Source organism: Sceloporus undulatus, chromosome 4, assembly GCF_019175285.1.
Source record: "Sceloporus undulatus isolate JIND9_A2432 ecotype Alabama chromosome 4, SceUnd_v1.1, whole genome shotgun sequence".
In the NCBI taxonomy this organism is placed as follows: Eukaryota; Metazoa; Chordata; class Lepidosauria; order Squamata; family Phrynosomatidae; genus Sceloporus; species Sceloporus undulatus.
In genome coordinates, this window is record NC_056525.1 from 219154198 (window position 1) to 219162303 (window position 8106).

Here is an 8106-nt window from a genome sequence, read left to right on the forward strand (position 1 = left end):
ATAGCTTACTAGCATGAATTGCTATAGGGCAGGATAATGTAATGAGTTGCTATATAGGGAATATAAATAATTCCAAGGTGACTTGCCTTCACTTCCCACACAGTCTGTTGGCACCAGATCTGACTCAAATGAACTAGGAAAGAGATCTGCTTAGTTGTGTTTTTTCTTCACTCACTGAAAATTTTAGCTCATAGAAATGTGATAGTGAAACAAGAATTCTGTATTGTATACTTTCATTCAGAATATATTAATAAAAGTAGATAATAGCTTCAAACAGACGGCCCCAAAAGGACTGGTCAGGCAGATCTAGGGGTGGGGCGTGCACATGACGCACACCTTCAGATTGTGCAGAGGCCACGTGGAGGCCATCTAATGCAGCCCAAAACAGGCTGCAAAAGGAGCTGTTTCTTACCGCTCCTTTTCATGGACCATTTCGGACTGCAGTAGCAGCTGCCCTCGAGACCGTGATGTCTGGTTGCTGTGGTTCTGCAGTGGTCCTGTGGTGATCAGGATGGGAGAAGCTTCTGGCCACTCCTTTGCCTTGTCTGCTTCGCCCCTTGGAGAATTATATAGGATCATCCTGATCTAAGAGAAAGGGAACAAATACTATAATCCCAAATTTTGTAGTATTTGGCTTCGGTTAGTGTACTAAAATGGTGCAGGATAAGCCTTTATAATAATTCACTTTCATTGAGATTGATCCTGATTAAGCCTCTGTTATATAGAAATATAGTCTCTAACATTCAGTTCTTTAGAAGCAGGGCTAATTTATTAATAGTTCAGTTAGTACAATTACTGCAAGCCACTCACCGGCTGTCCAGTACCAGTTGAAAAAGTATGTTTTTCTTCAGTAACATCCTGAATTTCCTACTTTACTGTCTGGGTCACTACTGAGCAGGCCTACTCAGCATACACAGAATGTCCCTCAGACTCAGTTACAGAAGGCAAAAGAGGAGGCAGTGGGGGCAGAGTGATAGGAAGGACTGCGCTCCCTGCCTTCCCTAAATGGATATATTGGAATCTCTTGCAGCCACCATGCACAATCCAGATTTTTCTCTTGTGAAATGGGCAGCATGGATTGTATATGTGTGTTTATGTGCACACACCCACCTTCAAGTTGCCTGTCCATTTATTGTGACCCCATAAATTTCATAGGCTTTTCTTAGGAAAGGGATACTCAGAAATTGCCTTCCTCTGAGTCTACAGCACCTAGTATTTTTGGCACTCTCTCAAACAAGGCTACTCTGCTTAGCTTCCAAGATAAGTGATCTTACTGGGGTGCCACAGGGTTCTCTCCTGGGTCCAGTGCTATTCAACATCTTTTTTTCAATGACTTGGATGATAGAATAGAGGGGATGCTTATTACGTTTCCTACTAAATTAGGAAGGATTTCTAATACCCCAGAGGACACGATCAGCATTCACAAGACCTTAACAGATTAGAAAGTTTGGCCCAAAACTAACCAAATGAATTTAAACAAGGAGAAATGTAGGATACTACACTTGGGCAATATAAATGAAATGCACAGATATAGGATGGGTAACATCAGTACATGCAAAAAGAATCTAGGAATCTTAGTGGACCACAGACTGAACATGGGTCACCAATGTGATGTGGCAGCTAAGCAAACCAATTCTAGGCTGCATCAGTAGGAATATAATGTCTAGATTGAGGGAAATAATGGTCCCACTCTATTCTACTTTGGCCAGACCTCACCTGGAATATTGTGTCCAGTTCTGGGCTCCACAATTCAAGAAAGATATATACAAGCTGAAGCATGTCCAGAGGAGGGGAACCAAAATGGTGAAAGGCCTGGAAACCATGCCCTATGAGGAGAGACTTAGAGAGTTGGTGTTTAGCCTGGAGAAGAGAAGGTCAAAATGTTATATGACAGCCATTTTTAAATATTAGGAAGGATGTCATACTGAAGATGGAGCAAGCATGTTTTCTGCTGCTCTAGAGATTAGAACACAGCAATGGATTCAAGCTACAGGAAAAGATTCCACTTAAACATAAGGAAGAAGTTCCTGATAGTAAGAGCTGTTTGACAGTGGAATACGCTGTCTCGGAGAATGGTGGAGTCTTTTCCAGGCAAACATTCTCTGAAGATGCCAGTCACAGATGCTGGTGAAACATCAGGAAGAAACATGGCCACATAGCCCGAAAAACCCACAAAAAACAATGGTGGAGTCTCCTTTGCAGGTTTTTAAACAGGCTGGATAGCCATCTGTCTAGAGTGCTTTAATGGTATTCCTGCATGGCAGGGGATTAAATGGGATTTGGGGATGGTGCTGTTTCTCATCCTTACTTTTGAAAACACATGTAAATGAGTAGTTCAGGGGATGTTTTGTGGTTAGCATGCAAAGGACTAGATTTTAGATTCAGAATTTGCTGCCATGTTTCAAAAAAATTCTTTTCCTAGTGACTCTGAGCATATCACCATTATCATAATACCCATTATCATTACTATTCCAGCCCTCACATACTTAGCTTTGCAGGCATGCTGTAGGTGTCCCTTTTTGGAGTGGGTTGCAATATGTTGCTTTTAGTTCTTTAGTTGAGAAAATGAGTAAAATGCATGGGAAAAGGCTGTTAACGTCAGTGAAGTTGCAGAGGTGAAATGGGTTCACATTTCTGGTCGGTTTTTTTCCTATTGTATTTTGTGTTTTGTTCATTCATTCATTTAATTTGTATGCTACCACATCTAAAATAGCTCACATGTGCACACAAAGGACCATATTCAGAGTTCAAACCATCTTACTATGACCATGGTCAGAAGCATGTAGTAGGATATACAATTAAAAGAAACTGGGAGGATGGGTAGGGATTTGTATCTGACAAGAGAGCAGTGGGTACAGTGAAGGAAGCCAAGATTTGTAACTAAGGTAATTGTTTTTTTTAATCCAATTGAATGGCAGAGTGGGATGAAGCAAAATTTTTGTGTTTTTTGACATTCACATACAGATACATAAAACTATGGAATTAAATTTATGGTCTTTTGAACATAGCTGCCAAAGCATGCTGTAGTTTGGTTGATGTATTGATAAGTAATGCAGTTATTAAAAACTAAGTGTCATATGGACAGTCGCTGGATCTTTCACAACAGTATCCCTAAGCTTGCATGTGTGTACGTATATATTTATATATAAAACTTGGCATTTTGAATCAAAGAGCTATAGGTCAAGGGAAAAGCAGACACTACACTGTTCAAGAAGGTCAGCACTGTGTGATTGGGCTGTATGGTTTTTCAGACGCAATAGTCTATGTCAGTCTGTTTCAGTTATTGGTATAATTAGTAATCTGTTGAATTTTCAGAAACAGATATTTTTGTCTAAATTGAGCTTTTGAATCTCTCCCACTCAGCCATTATTTAAGCAATACCTTTTTTGAAAAAACAAAGCATGCTCTTGCTGATTAAATTAGCCCAGGCTGTTGGAGATCACACAGTTAGTGTTTTAAGTAATGAGATATCATCATAAAGCCAATTTAGAGAGCAAACATTTCCTACACATTAAATAATTGCCTGGGAAAGAGCTATTCTAGAAACACTCCTGCTTTTTTTCTTGCCCCCCCTCTTTTTTTGTAGCACCCTTCACATTGTCAAATTGTCAAAACTGGTTTTGTAACAGCATCCTGCTTTTGGCTCAGCAGTAAATAACAGTGAATTGTGTATCAAAATCCAGTAGAAACCACAGTACTTTCAAGAGCAGAATTTTTTGGGGTGGTGGGGCTGGGTGGTGGGTAATGAAGGCCATAAAAGGGAATGGAAAATCCAGTGTGTAAAGGACATCATTTTGAAATTAGGTTTTTAAAACATCATTTTTAAAAAGTTTGCTCACAGTAAAAAAAATAAATGTTATGTATGCTAATTTCTTTGGGAAGAAAAACCCACAGCTGTCTAGAAGCTTGGAGATAACTCAGTCAGAAACTGATATGTTCCCTAAGAGAAGAGGAAACAAACTTGGTGGTACTTTCACTTGACATTTACATTTTACATTGATTTATCTTAAAAGTGACTCCCAGTGTGTAACATATTTTCATTCAGATGCCTTTGGGAGGTTTGTTTCAGGCTTGGAGAGCAACCAATTTCCCCATAGAATCTTAAAAAAAAGGAAGATGAGAGAGATTTGGATACATAAGTAATTGCAAGAAGAATCTGTGTCAGCATAAGGCCTTTATTGGGACAATTCAAGATCACAGAATATTGTGCAAAATACTGCATTGTTTGGCAAAACTGCTCCATACCACTTGAGAAGAGAGTAGCAAGCAGCTGGATCTTTGAAAGATGACTGATTTCCCATATTTGTTTCTTCTATTGTAATTTGATTATTAGGAGGATCCCATACGGAAACTGAAAGAATCTCAGTACTTAGTTAAATTTCATTTAAATATCTGCATCCCCCTCTCACTTTCCTTTTTAAGACTATAATCTGATACAGTCTACAGAACTTGTAACACCGAAACACTTCCTTTGGCCATCATAACCTCCTCCCTCCCTTCCTTTCTTCCCTTGCCTAATAAAGAATTCTAAAGACTTGGATGCTTGCACATGATTTTGTGATCTTTAAGTTGGTCCAATAAAGGTGTTATGATGATGCAGATTTTTAGCATTTTCCTTTGGCTACTTTCTCTTTCTGAATCACAGGTGTGTCTTCAGCCAGCTGAAGCAGAGAAGAACGGAAAGGTAGAGTGAAACCGAATTTAATTAGGATTAGGACCTCTTACCCTTTCGCTCCACCACTCCCTTCTCCTTCTGTGTCATGTCTTTTTAGATTGTAAGCCCGAGGGCAGGGAACCGTCTAACTAAAAAGATTGTATGTACAGCGCTGTGTAAATTTACAGCGCTTCATAAATAAAGGTTAATAATAATAATAATCCTGATGCAGGCAGAGGTCACTACATGTATCTTATTTACACAATTGAATTCTGTTTGCTTAACAAAAATAATGTGTTAAAACCCTGTGGGGAGAAGTTACCTTTTGTAATGAGAACATTCATAGAACTCCTTCTTGACATCAGGAAAGCGGATTACATTTACTCATACATTTTTCATGTTCTGCCCTCAGTCTGAACCAGTACCATACTCTTCTGATTGTGTTTTTCATGGCTCACAGGCATAATAAGGCAGGCTACTAACAATACTGCCTGGGGATAATGAGGTTTGTAATCCAGTAGAGCATTTGGGAGGGCACTGGTTTGAAGAAACCTGATATTAGGGTGATGATGTGACAAGTTCACCTAGCTGAATAAATGTGAAAGGAACCTTAGCTACTTGCATCAGGGAAAATGTGTTATTTCTGGTTTTAAAAAAATAGAATGTGAGAAAAGAGCAGTATTTAATCTTCAGTAAGAATTTTTTTAAAAGTAAGTTTGAGTCTGAGCAATTAATATATACCTTAAAGGAATAGTTCTAATGAACAGAAGTTCTTTCCTTGCATAAAAAAGGAGTACTTTCCAATTTGTGTTTTCTGTATATGAAATTAATTAATCCCTCTGCCAAATACACACACACTTGGACTTTTAATCCAAATTTGGCCTAGGAACCATCTTGAATCCCATTTAGGAGAGATAGGGGAATATAAATCAAATAAATACTATTGATCGAAATGTGCACCATACTCTGGATGTTTACACATTTTGAATTGTGCATCTTTTGGGATAAAGGTTTGGTATTTTTCAGTGAGGAAGATGAGCATCAAAGAAGGCCCTGGTCTCCTGTGTCCTTAAATCAACAGGGCAACCAGCAGCCCTAAAGCCACATGCGACCTTCAACTTCATCTCGGGTGAACATCTCTGGCCTCTGCAAGAGTGCTGTGGTCTTTTCTCAGCAGTCCATTATATAAGGAGATGAGGGAAAGAGGAAAGCACACACACAAAAAGAAACCAGCAGAAGGAAAATGAAAAGGGTAGACACTACACCACTGCTGTGTAGCCCACAATAAATGTGACACTTTAGGGAGGGGGGAAAAACCATTTGGCATTTTCATTGAGTGGTGTACATACCTTATATCCTCATGCATTTAATCTTGGAAGAGGATATTAATCAGGAGTTAAATGAGGTGAAGTAGAGGGATCAAAACATTTTTGGAAACTGTAGCTGGAGTTCCCATAGTGTTGCCTTTTGTCTAGGGAATGATCACAAGCTGCTGTTTTCTGGCCCATTGAACTCGAGAGTTGTTGTTCTTTCTGGGGTTAAGTCATTTTTTGAACAGAAGCCACATTCCTGAATGCCACAGAGCTATTGCATGGAATTTTCAGTTCTCTGGGTCAATGTTTAACCTGCTTTGCAAGCTGGGTTTTTAAAATCTTGCCACAAGAATTACCATTTGATTATTCCCTAGTCAAAAATTGGTATCAAGCCAGACATGCAAGAAAAGCGGGTGGGTTTGTTTTCTGGGTTCAAGTATCTTGGGAGTCTTTCTGTAATTGTTGGCAAGACTCAGATGGAAGGGGATCCTCCTTTTTTCAGCTGTATGTTTCTCAGATTACAAACAACTTAAAGCGAAATTTCAAACAGGCGAGCTGGCAAAAAATTAGCACAGCCTAACCTATGTTTCATTTCCCTGTAAGTTAGAAAACAGGAAAACAAGTTTTGTTGTCTTTTAAAATATTTTGAGTTACTCTTCTGCTATTAAAATATGTTCCCCATTCCTTAAGGTGAGAAAAAAAAGTGCACAGATTTCACATACATGAGAATTCTGGATTTTCTTGAATGTATTCTGGTACTCACACCAACCCTACAGTTCCATCATGTGCAGCATTGGGACAGGGACTTTGACTTTGAAGCCTTAAATACAAAGGTGGAGATGTTTGTGCATCAGTGATACAGAATCTTGTTTTCCCATTGAAGGGCTGCATTGCCTAACAAGTAATCTGTCAGAGGCAGCTCATGCTAGTGATGGGTAAAGCTCAGCAGACCATCTTTCTTTTCCTGCCAATCTACTTGCCTTCTATCTCTTTGGGTTACCTGGGGGATTCTGGGAACTGGAGTCCAAAAAGTATATTTTCTGAGCACTGCACTCTCTTTTCTGATACGACTGCTAACTCTCCTTCTCCTTCTCCATCTAGAGCAGTGGTACTCAAATGATGCCATAGTCCCTGCTCATCAGGGGGTCTCTGGGCTGTGACTCTGAAAGCTTTAGTTTCACTACAGCCATACTTGCACAATGTAACTGACCCAGATCATAGGATCTGAAGAGAAGATCAGTCCTCCAAGTCTTGTGTTCCTCACTCTCCACCCCTGATCCAAGGTCATCGCTGCAAGATGTGTATCTTTACTTTTCCCCCTTATCCCCCTTCTATGGGCATCTGAGACTGCTGACCAACCTTGATCCAGCTTGCCCCCATGCATCACAACTTCTCTAAGTAAATTCAATATTTAACTTATTGCATATGTAAATTTTACACATAAAAAGTTTTGGAGTAGGAGGAGGGATCGGGGCCTCCAAATCTCGTGCCACCCCCTTGAGCAATTCCTGCATTCTCCTGGGGGTCCCATCCCACCAATTTAGAATCACTGATCTAGAGGGCTACTGGGAAAGGGGCAGATTGCCAATGGTGTAGTGAAAGGGGAATTTGGATACATCTTAAGGCCCTTTTCCAGAGCATGATTGATACTAATCTGTTAATGCTGCAGGTAATTGATAGATCTTTCTTACTTGGAAAAGTGAACAAAGCTTTTAAGAGATTAACTTTGGTTTGTGACATTAGAGAAAGAGAATAAGGCCATCATACTATATTCAGTGATGTGAGTAGATCTGTAAACAGATCACTGCCTTGTGTTCCTGGAGAAGTCAGATCTGGCCATAATAGTTTATGTCTTGGTTACATCCTATTTGAAATTATTTTCTTTTCTATTCCTAACCTTTATAGTAGACTATACTGTAGTCTCTCTCCCCCCCCCCCCCCCCGGCTCTTTTTCAGATGTGCTCTTGGTCTTGTCATTGTTTCTGAACTGTGATGGGAATTATGTGACCTGAAATCTGCATGCAGATCAGGGTGAGAAGGGCTCAGTCCTGTGCAGTTCTTGGCCAGTTGGACCTCCACAGACCTCTGCAGTTTCTAAAGCCCACTCCCATCCCAAGACAATTACTTTTTCAACCATGT